The following is a 13,898-nucleotide window of genomic DNA, read 5'->3' as shown; positions in this document are numbered from 1 at the left end:
TGCCCTGCCTTGCCCTGCCTTGCCTTGCCCTGCCTTGCCTTGCCCTGCCTTGCCCTGCCTTGCCTTGCCCTGCCTTGCCTTGCCCTGCCCTGCCTTGCCTTGCCTTGCCCTGCCCTGCCTTGCCTTGCCCTGCCTTGCCTTGCCCTGCCTTGCCTTGCCTTGCCTTGCCTTGCCCTGCCTTGCCTTGCCTTGCCTTGCCTTGCCCTGCCTTGCCTTGCCTTGCCGTGCCGTGCCATGCGAGGTGCGAGCAGTGCTGGGTGCAAGAGAGGAGCTGCTGTCCTTGCCAGCCACCAGGCCAACACCAGAGGTGATGGTGGATTGGCTTTGTGAGTAGTGGATGTATTGTAAGGTTACTATGGTCATAGAGGGGGGAAAATTGTTTCATAGGTGCAGTTTAAAATAAATAGATGGGTAAAACAGATTTATAGAAAGGTATTCTAAGTCAAAAGGGGAAAGGGCAAGAGACACAATTAACAATAAATCAACAAGGCTGAAGGACTCAAGGACTTGAATATGAAGACTGGATTTCTTTCTGCCAGTGCAGCAGAGAAGAACTGGCATTGTACCTTGGGCAAAGGTAAAGGGTTTCATAGAAGATTATCTGGCATCTTGGTAACTAAGGTCATTGGAAATAGAAAACCTAAATGTGAAAGTGAAGAGGATCACTCTCCTAAGAAAGTTTTGTCTTCAAGATGAGGAAATGCAGAAGATAAATAATGTCAGCTAGAAGTAATTACCTCAACCAGGAAAAAATAAGCAAGGTGGTGCAGTCATGTGGTGAGAAGGGCAAACAGATTGAAGGAAATCTGGCATTATTAGAAAACCAAGAAGTATTTTGCTTCTAGTTTTAATAAAGATGATTGCATGAAAGATGGATGCAGAAGGAAGATGAGTAATGGGAAGAAAGTTATGGGTAATTACTATAGTGGGGGAAAACAATCTTGTCCAGTGTGCAAACAGGCCAAGTGTGGGTGAAAGGAGCACAAAGTCTCACTCTAGCACTCAAATAATTCTGGAATGCTTGCATTGAAGTAAGAGAGGGAAATAATTTACAATAATCTAGACAAATTTTGAAGGACAGAATAATTAAAGATATGAGAATAAATGAAATAAAAATTAAGTATACAATTACATGAGATGTTGGTTCAGCAGGATATCTTTCTGTGTTTCCCTTTTTCTTCAAGAAATGAAATGGGGTAGATGCAGTCTATTTGGGATCAATAATACCTGGTGCTGTCCAGACAGGAAACAGCTGTTGAAGCAGAAGAGCATGTGGATCAGGAGGCAGTGACAGAGGGTTGTTTTATATGGGAGGTGTCAGACTAAAGGAAAGTGCTCAGTGTGATTCATCAATGTTCCTGTCATCCTTCATGTTTTCATTACAATGGTGTCATCAAGAACACAAGCAAGCTAATGAAATCTACTGTTGACAGAGCTGGGAGTAGTTAGTATATTGGACAAACTGTATGTCTCTTGGAACAGGTTTAATGAAAATATAATTAAATTCAATAACATTAATGACATGCAGAGATTAATAAAAAAAATTCTTCCATTGGCTATAAGATCAGCATTTGGATAAGAGAGACTAGTTAGTCTTGAGATGAGTAAAAGCTGCTTAAAAGGGGAAGTTTAAACCCAGCAATGTCAGGTAAGTGATTTCAGAAAAGATCTGCAGTACAATGTGTGATTCTATCAGCCAGTCAAGAGTAAATCAGTGTTCGTTGTGGTTTAACCCCAGTCAGCAACTAAGTACCACACAGCTGCTTGCTTACTCCCACCTGCTGCCTCACTTGGAAGGAGAATCTGAGAGAAAGTAAAGCTCTTTTCTCAGGTAAGAACAGTTCAATAGTTGAGTCAAAATAAAATATACAGAAATGGGGCTTAGAAAATGGACAAGCCAGGAAAGTTAAAACTGAGGGCCAACGTCAGCATAAGAATAAGTGGGTATAAACTGAGTCAGAGTACCAAAACACCGGAACAGATCTCTAACAAGAGTGGAAGGAGCAAAATCAAGCCTAACTTCTGTAAAATTGAGCTGGAGGATTTTATAGAAGGAAATACATGGTGTGATTGACTTCAGTGGCAATGAGATTCAATGATCCCTTCTAGAGGCCTACAGAGAGTATTCTAACATCATTCCATAAATAAATATGCTAACATATAGCAATGCATACAGCCCTGGTGTCTCCAACACATGAAGGGGTGTGGTAGAAACCACAAAAAGGGGAAACGGGAAAGGATGATGAAAATGAGACAACGCCTCAGTAAACTGGTTTTATAAAGGAGATGATTAATTAGGGACTGGATGAAAGTGCTAAAATAACTGGAGAATGGAATCTTCTTCCTCTGTCTCAAAATACCAAAAGCAAAACAATCAGCCAGATTGAAAGGTGGAACTTCTGGAAAAACTGAGATACAAAATATGTTCTTATAAAATGCATATTTGAATCACTGAGTCAAATTCTGTAGGGAGGCACTGGAACAAAAACTAAAATTACATCTGTAATAAAAAGGAGGACACATTTATAAAAGAGGAGATGTATTTTTCAATACTTTATGCTACCTTAGAATTCATTAGCAGCAGTAAATAACCTTCTGAAATTTTACACGAATTTCTTAAGTATTCTGGACCAGAAAGAGTTCCAATGTGGTGTGGACAAGCTTTCTCACCCATCAGTCTTTTTAATAAAAAATTTCTTATATTGTCCTTTCAGGCAGAAATTACTGCTGTCAGAGATTACTTAGCCCAGATGGTCATGGGGCAGAGCTGGTGGGAATACAATTCCACAGTTCAGGGACACATTTGGACACATTCCTTGGGCTTATTTTATGCTACTGGATAGAGGGTGTGTTTGTATGTGGTTTTACACGTTCTATAAAGGCACTTCACTCAACAGCCAGGGAGTAAACCTTACTTTGTTACCTAGTGCTTTGGTAATTCCAACTCAGTTCCTCAAAGAAACAAGTGCTGTGGACATGGTGGTCAAAGGCTGCTCGTTCCAGATGAGCATTTACTTTCCAAAGCACTGTGAGATCTTTCTGTGGTTTTATAAGAGTAAATACAGGAAAGCTCCCTTTCTATGGCACAACACATGTTCCATGCTCCCAACTTTTAAAGCCAAGTGAAGCAGCCCCCGTGGAAAGCCTGAGAAGACTGGAGTTTATCCCTCCTCCGACACAGCCCTGCACCACCTTCCAAGAGCAAAACAAAGGAGAGAGGGAGCAGAGATATTAAAAGAAACTACAAAAGCAGGAAAACAACTTCTCTCTGTACTAGGAAAGATCTCCTGGCCAGCAAAAGCCAAGCTTACAGAGCAAGATATGATCTTCATTCCAGGGGAGAGAAAGGCGGGAGAGAGGGAATGACATGCTCCATGCACTCTCACCTACTCACAGACCCTATGTAGTTTCTATAGCAGCACAATAGCAGACATTTTTCTCTCTCCACAAGAAAGCCTGAGTAATGTTCTGCAATTATATTAGTCTGCATTTTAATCAGATTTTATCTTCTTTTAAGCTTGCATTTTTTTCCCATTTCCTCTTTATGTAATGCTACCAAACTCTAATCCAAGAAGTGAAAAGCTCAACGGTTTTGTTTTTCATTCAGGGCTGCCCATCTGCTGTCAGTATTTTTTTGTGCTGGTTTGTGCCCCCAGAGTACAAGCAGTTGTTCTGCACACAGAGTGCTGGTTTGATCTGAAGAGTGGGGGGGAAAGCCCCAATGGCAAAATGTTTTGAATTAATACAATCTCTGATGCCTAATTCAAAAATGTATGTGAGAGAACACAGCAAAATTTTTGTTTGCCATTTTAGGAAAGCCTCAGGATCTATATTAAGCCTTCTAAAAATTATGGGATTAAAGTCACGTTACCAACCTCTCTCAATCTCACCTGATGTTACAACAGAGTCAGTTCATCAAGAGGCTAATGCCTGGGTTGCATTAGGGAAGGTCAGTGACAGGTCCTGCTGTGCAAGGCCAACTGTAGCATAATGTTGATACTGGCAGAGGAGTTCTGGGGCTGGTACAGTTTCTCTCAGTTGCTAAGTAAATGGAGAGCTTGTTTCATATTCATTCTTCAAGTCTAACCTCTGCAGATCCTTTAAGTTTGTAGAGTCATCACCCAGAAGTTGCATCCCTGAAACTGCAGAGAGGGAAGGCAGCGTTTGGATTACCACCTCCCCAAATTTCAGTTGGCACCTCTGGGCACACAGCAGCTGGCCAGCTGGTGAGTGGCCCTGGGTGCTCGTGTCCTGCCCTGCTCAGGGTTTCAGCCAGAATGGCACACACCCTCACTGAACATGTCTTGAGCTGGCCCTGAGCTGAAGTCATAAGGTACTGGCAACTTTAAATTTCTAATATAAATTTCTGTAGCAAGAAGGAGGCAAATTCAAGTCATAGCTGCATAGTACAACAGAAAGCTATGATGCGTGAATGTGTAGGTTGCAAAGTCAATTGCAGAAAATATAGATAATGCCAGAAATAAGATTGCCTGGGCAACCTTAACTCATCCACCTACAGGCATATGCATTTTATTAGAGCCTTAATTGCATAATATCCTACCATTACACTGTCTCCTGATATACTGGCAGTCTGTCTTCTATTTGCCCATAGGAACCGAGAACCTAAATACACTTGAAGGTCTGGATATTATTCCACATTTCTTTTAAATCCTCAATTAACCAGCCCATGCTGCAACACAGGAAGCATTCCCTTTGTACAAGAATTGCTAACTCTTTCTTAGGCTTATCATGGTGTATAGCAAAGATACATGAGAAAAGTTCAAACTCCAAGTGAACCAGGTTGCCTAAGCCCAGCATGTACCTGCCACTCCAACTCCTTCCAGTCGCTACCTCATCTTGAAATACCTCAATAATTTATACACCCAAATACTCTGTGGCAAAGTCCCATAAACACACTGCATTGAAGCAGAGACTGCAGCCCTGAAGTTTGAGATGATCAGCTGAAGCATGGAAGGAGTCCTTCTCTCTCTACCTGAATGAACATCAAATCCCTCAGGACACTGGAACAACTTGAGCAGAAAGACTGAGAGAACCACATCTCAGCCTACATCAGGCTCAGACCACGGCTCTGAGCCTTCTTCTGTAAATGTCACAGCCTGGGGCCAAGACCTCCCTAAAATCAAGGAGAAAAGAGACAACCTGAATATGTAGGCTGCAAGCATGGCAGTAGATCATGTTAGGCCAACCTGGCAGGAAAGGGTGATGGGATGGGTGGGAGCTCCCCAGCAGTACCAGGCTCAGGTCTTCCAGGCATAAGTGGTGCAGCAAGGGGCTGTGAGGGCAGTCAGGGGGGAAATGACAGTTTTACAAGAAGAGAGGAGGAAAGACAGATTCCCTTAGCCTAGCAAATGGTGCCTATGAGAGGAGATGACAACCTGCTGCCAGCTCACATGAGAGGGATCATGGAAGAGAGCAGAGTTCCTTAGAGCAAGGAGCAGCTCATCAGAGGGTTTTCCTTATGAGTGGGTTTTGCAGACCTTAAATGCCTGAAAGAACTAGGTACTTTATGCATCTTGCCTTTCAGTAGGAAATGGATCTGCATTCCATTTTACAAATGCAGTTGCTGTTAACAATTTGTAACAGTTTTCTAAAAAGCCCAAAACTATCGAGATTTCTGTGAGGAACCAGGTGATTCAAAATATTTTGTCAATATCCAAACTAGATAAACAATAAAAAGGTAACAGGGAAAACTGGAAAGTAAATGATTCCCACTTGGGAAACATTACTAACAAGCTATATAGGCATGCAGACTACAGGAGATGGGTTACATTCTGCTTGACTGTGTTTCTGTTTCATAAAATTCTATATTCTATTATGCTCGAGGCTGAAAACCACTGGTGAAACTTAGTGAAGGATGTGTTTTAAATCATTTAAATGAACAGGCTTTGCTGTCTACAAGGCAGTCTTAACAGTCTTAAAAACATTTTATTCATCAAAGTTTCCGGATCATCATTAACATTCACACAATTACTATGCAGGCAGATGACTACAGATAAGCATCCAAAAATTGTCAGAGGAATGGCATTCATTTTTATTAGCAAAAAAACATGAGACTTTGCAGCTACTGCAACACCCAACATCTTAATAACAATCAATTTTTCAACAGTACATCGTTCAGCAGGCTAAATACGCACAAGGATTAAACACAGGAAGCTTAAGAGCAGACTGTCATCTATGTTTGTTTTCTATAAACCCCTTTGTGATGATGATGAACTGCACCACAACAGAGAAGTATGGTTGAGTGTTATTATATAAATGACTCATATAGCATCTACAGTTTGACAAGAGCACAGGTTTTTGGTTTCTCTTTTTTTTTTTTTCCCTAAATAAAGCAAGTAGTCAGTCCAAAAATAGAAGTAACACTTGGAAGAATGCAGCTCCTGGAGGAATTACAAATTCCATCTACTGAAAACACAGAGGTTGGTATGCTGGGGCATCTCTGCTGAGAATATTGTGCGAAAGCCATTAATTCCTCATCTGGAATGTAAATCTCTGCCATCCAAATGGGATTTAAGTGTTTCAAGGTAGAACTTCAGTTCCCGGCTGGAACCAGATTTTACCGGTTGGGCAATTTTCATGGTCATTTTTGTATTTGCTTTCTTGCTCAGAGCCCAGAGTTATTTGCCCTGTGCTACCTGCAGTGTTGTGGCGTGGAATGGCTGGAATGGGTCCCCAGGCGAGGGAGGAAATGGAGCCCTGGTCCCGCCAGCCACCAGCTTTTCTCCTCCTTTCACCCTGGCATGGCCTCCCCCAGCAGCCTGCAGGGCAGTTGCACAGCTGGCAAGTCGAAGGGCATGCTGCTGCTGCAGCACATTCATTGCACATTTTAAGGTATAATACCATATTAATAATAGGAAGGAAGAAAAGCATCAATTACAGATAGAAGGAAAATATTTCCATGTGTTTCTTAAACTACGACAGAGCACTTTTGCCTTCTGTCCAACATATTCAGGAACTCTGAAAAGAAATAATCTTGTTTGCCCAGAATAGCCTGGAGGCATGTTTCTCTGGCTGAACTACAACTTACCTTTAACTTAGTCTCACTGATTTCTCAGAAACAAACAAACAGATGTAAAAAGTCTCAGTGTATGAATTCATTGGTCATGTTTTCTTCTGAATAAATCACAGAAATCTCCACCAAATGAGAAAGAACAATGCTAACAGAGAGCAGCTTATTGTCTAACTTCTAGCTAGAAGCTGGGGATGTAAGAGCCTCAGACAGGCTGTCCTGGGTACCCCATGCCCTGACACACCATAGCTTGGGGGGCAGTTTTATCCAGCTGCCTAGGAAGCATTTGTTATTCAAACCAGATTGAACTACAACCTCAACCTTTCTTGTTCATACTGTCCAAAATAAAGCCCATCACTACTAATTCTTGTTGGACACAGCTGAAGATGTGAAAGAAAACCTGGGCTTAAAGTAGCTCCTCTGAGAAAGGTCTCTCTCCTGGGTGCATGCTAGGGCAGCAAGTTTTGTTGAGAGTATGAGGCCCAGAAAACAAACCAGCTGGCTAAAGGCAGAGAGGTTTCCATTTGGATCTGTTGGTTTAATGTGGGTTTTCCTTAACTTCTGGTTTCCATGGAGTCACTATTATGGGATGGTCACAGAAAGGATGCAAGTACACCACATCATTTGCCCCCTGTCCAGACAGGGCAGGTGACTTGGACTGATGGCAGCCTTACACATGCCAGAAAGTGACTGGTCTTCTCCAGGGCTCTCGGCAGCAGACAAGCCACCATTTAGGAAGCAGGACTGGGCTTGGTTTTGTTGTTACAAAACATAAAATCTCTGCAATATAACCTAAACAATCAAGACAGCCGCTGACTTATCCTCATTTCAGTATTGCTCCTGATAAGACCTCACAACAACTCTGTGCTTTTTGCATCAGGGACATCTTCCTGTGCTTGGAGCAGGTTGCAGAGCAATGGCTTCAGGAGAGCTTTGCTACCAGTGGGCTTTGTCTGACCTCAGGACTCCTCTGCCTTCACATATTAACTGACAAAGGGAAGATTGGAGCTGAAGTCTCCATAAGTGTTGATCTGAAATACTGCACTTTAAGATGAAGGGGCATTTAAATGCAAAATACTACCTTTTATCCCTTTATTTGAGTATGTAAGAAAATGCCTCATTATATTCCACTGTAATACTGATGCAGTATGTGTTTTCCTAGAAGTTTAAATCCTCTGTTGGTATTAATAAAAATTTACATTAATTTTCATTGTATGTGAATAGAATTACAGACTACAGAATGCATTCCTATAGTCTGAAGTTGGGGAAAAAAAGTATCTAGAAAGTCTGGGAAAATGTATGCTTTTTCACAGTTGTGTTTGTAAAACAGATTTTTTCTTTTATATTGAAAAGGAATTCTGGCCGAGACTGACTTGTGATTCAAGACATTATTTCAAATTGCTTGAATACTAAGAAAGAATACTAAGAAACAGCATCAAGCTAGCTGTAAAGCAAGAGCAATAGAAAAGAATGGTGTAATAAGTCAGGCTTAAGAGCAGCTCCAATTAGAATCGACTACTGGAAAATTAGGCAATGTTGAAATTTGATACGCATTGGTTTTTACTGCATTCCAGACAAAGGATCTCTGTATCTGCAGGTCTAACAACAAATAGTAATTCTCCACAGTAGTTATTGTCAGCATCATTCCTTCATTCCTATGGGTGTGAAAGGGAATAGATTTTGCACACAAATAATTAGGAAAATCAGTCAAATTGGTGTTATTCCAGCCATACTGCTTAGCTGCAGATGTAGATAACAGCTGACTCACTGCTTAAAATCCCACATTCTCAAACATCTTGACATCTGAAATAGCTGAAACCTCACATACTCTTAATAGGATTTCTAACTGAGAAGTGGAAGTATTTTGCATTAATATTACATATAGCAATGAATAAAACACTAACAACGTAAATAGAATGTTTTTCACTTGAACAGTAACTGCAATCTCAGCTGTTTCAAAATATGTATTCTTTCAAAATACCAAGAGGCAGTGGTACATAAAAGATTCATTCTCTTTTGGTCTATGAATCAGCTATGAAAAAACTGAAGTTGCAGTTCATTATTCTGTCCTCTCAGCAAGCAGTACAGCTACATTATTACTGATCTGGGAGAGATTGTAATGTTAACTCTGAAATAAAAACTCATTTTAAAAAGTCAATGCTCAGTAAAACTACTCCAGGGGAAACAACAGAACAACTGTTACAATAAAGCATCATTTTCTCAAACTCTACTCATACAGTATTTTCTAAACCAACATCTATATGTATTAATGGATGTCCCATTTTCTTTGACTACTAAATCTTTTGTAGAAGTAGAAAACTTTGTTCAAAGTTGTAATAAAATATTGCATTTACAGAAAGAAACCTTTTTTCCAAGACTTTCTGCAAGCTGTACAGCACCTCATCTGTGCCAATTTAGCTTACAATTTTTACTCACATTAGGACAGGCTGTCTTTTAGTTAGCAAAAAAGTACTAAGCAAGGATATTTTATTTGCCATCTCTTATCATTTTTTACAAAAATGCAGGGGAAAATTATGTGAGTTTTGGTTTGTCTTTCAGGCCTATAGCTCCACTAGCACTTTAAAAATTGCCCAACATATTCTCAGGGAAAAATCCTTTGAATGTGGTAGAAGAAGCATCCAACAAGTAGAGAATGGAAAACAAATTCTGCGAAGAAAGTGAATCACAGCCAGCACTTGTGATGGGGAAAGAGAAAGACAATGCAGGCAGGCTGGATATGGAAAGTGGGGCTGTGGGAAGAATGCATTCACACTATAATAATATTTTGTAGTCCGTAATGCATAGGTTTCTTAAATAGAGCCATACAGACATACTTTTTGCAGGTGGTTGTTTCAGTCATTACATCCTTGGCATTCTGTCAGTCACCAAAAGGGACAGCAATGTTGTGCAACAGCATCTATGGACTGAGAGATGAGCCTGCTGCCAGCCTCACCTGCAGGCTCTGCCAGCAGCTATGGACTCCTGCGATCCAAGCAGCAGAGGGAAACACAAACAGGATTCATTTGCTTCAGAAAACAGAGTAGCTGCTGCCATGAGCAGAAGCAGTAAGAAACCTATCTTTTTGCTTTGTTCAGCCCAGTCTCTGTCCCTGGCCAGATCAGAAGCTTACTGACATCACATGGGATTCTGGAGCTCGGTGGCCTTGCCTCAGGCTCTCCAGGATGTGAGAGCCCACCTAGAACTGAGGTGCCCAGAGTTAACTTGAGTGCCACCACTGTGAGCAGTAGCTATCAAAATGTAAGGAGATGGCCAACACCTTGAAGAGCAGTGATCACAGGTCTGTCTCTTGTCACACCTCAGGATGATGCATGTCCCTATCTGCTTGCTCCATCTTCCTGTCACCCAGCTTAACACCAGGCCAAGCCGAACCAAACTCCCCTGCCTTTCCTCGCCACCACCTTTGTCCCATACAAAGTCTCATGCTGAGCCCATCCCTCACACTTGTCTGCAAGCTCCTACCCTATGCCTTGAGCAGTATTTTGGCATCCTGAGCCCAAAAGCATGAGATCTGTATTGGTGGCATTCCTGCAGGTTTCGGTGCCAGGCCACCCTCACACCTGAGGGCTTGCTGGGCAAGAAGCCACAGCTTCCCCCATCCTCCACCAGTGCTGATAGGACACCCCAGGCAGCAGATGTCTGCCATGCCAGTGCTGGCAAGAGGAAGGCAGAGGCAGCTCCAGTCTGGAGTTCGCATCTGCTTGTGGTCTTCTTACCAGTGCCATGGGCACTGGCACGCTGCAGTGGTGCTGTAAATGACATCAGTGGCCTGGGTCTGAGGTCAGGAAGCCCTGTCTCTCACGGCAAGTTAGTCTGTTCACTCTTACAAGGGTTTTTCTCTGATTTTTTTTGTCCCCTCAACACCTGCTCATGTATTTTACCCTGGCTAATTGCCATCAAGATCACATAAGATACTGCCAGTATCTTTACCTATCACAGTAGGTGAAACTTGTGGCTTCAAGAATGGCTTTGTCAGGGGGTGTATGAGGAAACTTAAGCATGAAGGTGTGCATGGCTGTTGAGGCTCCCAAGGAGAGGCTGCCAGCACAGGCAGTGAGGCTGGATACATAACATGTACAACTTACATTTCATCATATATTACTGGAGGACATGTACTTCATGTCTAGAAAATGAAGCTATTATTACAGGATGAAAATTCATACGCCACAAGGCTTGTTTTTGGCCTTGCTGCAAGGCTGTACTCTTAGGAGCAGAGCTGTTGTGAAACAGTAAGGGACACGCTCTGATTCACCGTGTGATCCAGCAAGAGCTTCCAAACCATGGAGCAGTTGCTTTTCTTATAGCATCCAAATGGCTTTTGTTTGCCTGCCAAATTCAGCTGACATGTCCTGCCTTGCAGCCCTTCGTGAAGAAAGAGCAGACCCAGATGGCACACAGCATAGTCACAGCTAAGGCAAGCTCCTCTGAGCTCAGACATACCTCAGCCCACAGAGAAGAAAAACTGTGGGTAAAGAAATACAGTATCTTTCAAGGACACAAATGGAAGCAATATGTGCAGTAACAAGTACCAGTGGGCTATGATTTTAGGGCGCATGCGTTTTTTTTTTTAGAGAGCCAGAGTAAGATTAGTGTGGCTCTCTAAGAAACCCCGAACAAGAGCACTGATACAAGAGACATATGAATTCTTGAATCAGCACCATTGCTCCAGGAGGTTTCTTAGGCCTCCTGCTATAGTGCCTTTACTTGCCTCTTGAAATCCCCAGTATTCAATCAGCTTTAACAAGAGGAAAAATGCTATACACAAAAACAATATTAGGGGAAAAAAGGTACATTAGGTGATTTCCTAATGGCAGAAAACTCAGGACAGCCCTTCATTGTTTTCAGGAAAGCCAGGATGGTTCCCCCCTCCTTTCTTCTTCCTTCCTACCCTCTAAGTCTGCTGATAGATATTATGGGATATATTAATTGTGGCCACAGAGTGTGCATTTCTAAAACCTGCTCTGCTCTTTACCTAACTATAGAATATGTAGTTAGCCCTCTCCAACTGATGAGAAATATTGAAACATTCACCTAGATGTTAGCTGCAATGCTGTATTTCTTCCAGTTCTGAATTATATCAAAAGCAAGCTGAATTGACTGGTTTTTCATTTTCCCCATCTCTGGAATGAGGCAATAGTTTTTCACATCACCATCAAGTACACACAGCTGTGTGGATGAAAAGCACTATCAAGGTGTGATGCATCCTTAGTAAAATGGTGGCTTGCAAAAAAAAAAAAAAAAATTGCAGGTGCTTTCAGAGTGCAAGTGTGGCCAGGTTGTGCTGGCTAAGGATGAAGGTTGGAGCAGCTTTCTGGGAGTGAGGTCCCATGATTCCCTAGGAGGGATTAACTTCTATCAGTTTGGCAAGTTGGCAGAGCCACCTACCTACAGCTAAACTAAGGATGAGGCAAAAAGTCTGGAGGCTTTGCCTGCCCTGTTGTCAGTGGTGGTCATCCTCTCCTGGAGCATGTCCAAAGCACCTTCAGGAGGACATCCACAGGACTTTCTGTGACCCAGCAGAGCTTCACAGGGACTTTCCTATCAGAGTTAGCAGGAAGGATACAAAGCCAGTCCATTCCTTATTGTCCAAAGGGTCACATGATGACCTTGGTTGTATGAACACTGGTGCTGTGAAGATTATAGACCCAGCTTTACTAAGACACTGGACAATGTCTTAAAGGGAACAGTGATTCTCAGAGACATAGGTCAGTTCCTTGAGTGCAGATCTTCAGCTCACTTTTTTCTCTTCAGAGGGCAGAATGATAGAGACTGCCTATGACTGCCCATGATGGACAAGAGGTTGAAGTGCTCATCCAGAAAGCAGAAGACTTACATTCAGTGTTCTCCCAGCCTGAGATGAGTCAAAGCCATATCTTGCTTCCTTCAGGACTCTCCTTCAACCTCTGGACTGGATATTCCTATGGAGACAGGGCATTCCCTGCCTCTTTTCTCAAAGCAGAGTGATAGCACAAACAAGAAACAAGCTTCAGAGGCCAGAGAGAGAGAGAACACTCAAGAAAAGTGCTTCCCTGTGTCATCCACTATTGTAACATTCAGCTGAAGGAATGAGGCATTTGCTCCAGAAGAGTTTATATAATTTCAGCCAATGCTTTACAGCACTAAAGATTCAGAGAAAAAACACCCCAAACGAACAACTAAAAACTGTAGCTGTTATTTAATGAAATACAGAAGTCTTCATTGGCATTTATTAACTCTGAATGGCAAAAGGACTTTAGGAGTTGTATACATCCATTCCAGCTGTAGGAATAATTAATATGAACAGTCCTCTTGAAAAATAGAAGTTTTCTCTAGCAACAATGACTGTTGCTAGAATGCCATATCCCATATGAGCAGAGGCAAACCAATGATTCATTCATAGTTCAAGCTGGACAAGGTAGTGGCTGCTGTCCTATTGATGAATGTAATGTTCTATCTCTCACTAGAGCACAAATTGGATGCCAGCCCAAGCCAACCTGTATTATTATTATGAGTCAATATGCACTGTGGCAACTGTCCAGACCTCCCCTGGTGCCCTCTCATGCTAGGTGGAATCAGGGTTAGTCCAAAGACATGACTTCACAGACCAGTCCTGTGACTATTGCAGTCACAAGGTAAGATCTGCAGTGGTGATAACTGGGGGTCAAAATTTGCCAACTCAGCAGCAAGGCAGCCTAACAGTGATCAGTTTGGGAGGATGGGTAAAATTTGTTAAGGTCATAAGTAAGTGCATGGATTTTGTGGTGTTTTTTTTCTCCCCCTGCCCCAACTCTATTTTTGAGAACAGCAGGGGATGGAGACTGACAGTGATCCAGGCTTCTGAAATGCTCAGAGGGAGTGAAGGTCAAGTTCA

The sequence above is a fragment of the Vidua chalybeata genome, chromosome 4 (assembly GCF_026979565.1).
Source record: "Vidua chalybeata isolate OUT-0048 chromosome 4, bVidCha1 merged haplotype, whole genome shotgun sequence".
NCBI classification, from domain to species: Eukaryota; Metazoa; Chordata; class Aves; order Passeriformes; family Viduidae; genus Vidua; species Vidua chalybeata.
Note: the sequence above shows the minus strand (reverse complement) of the source record.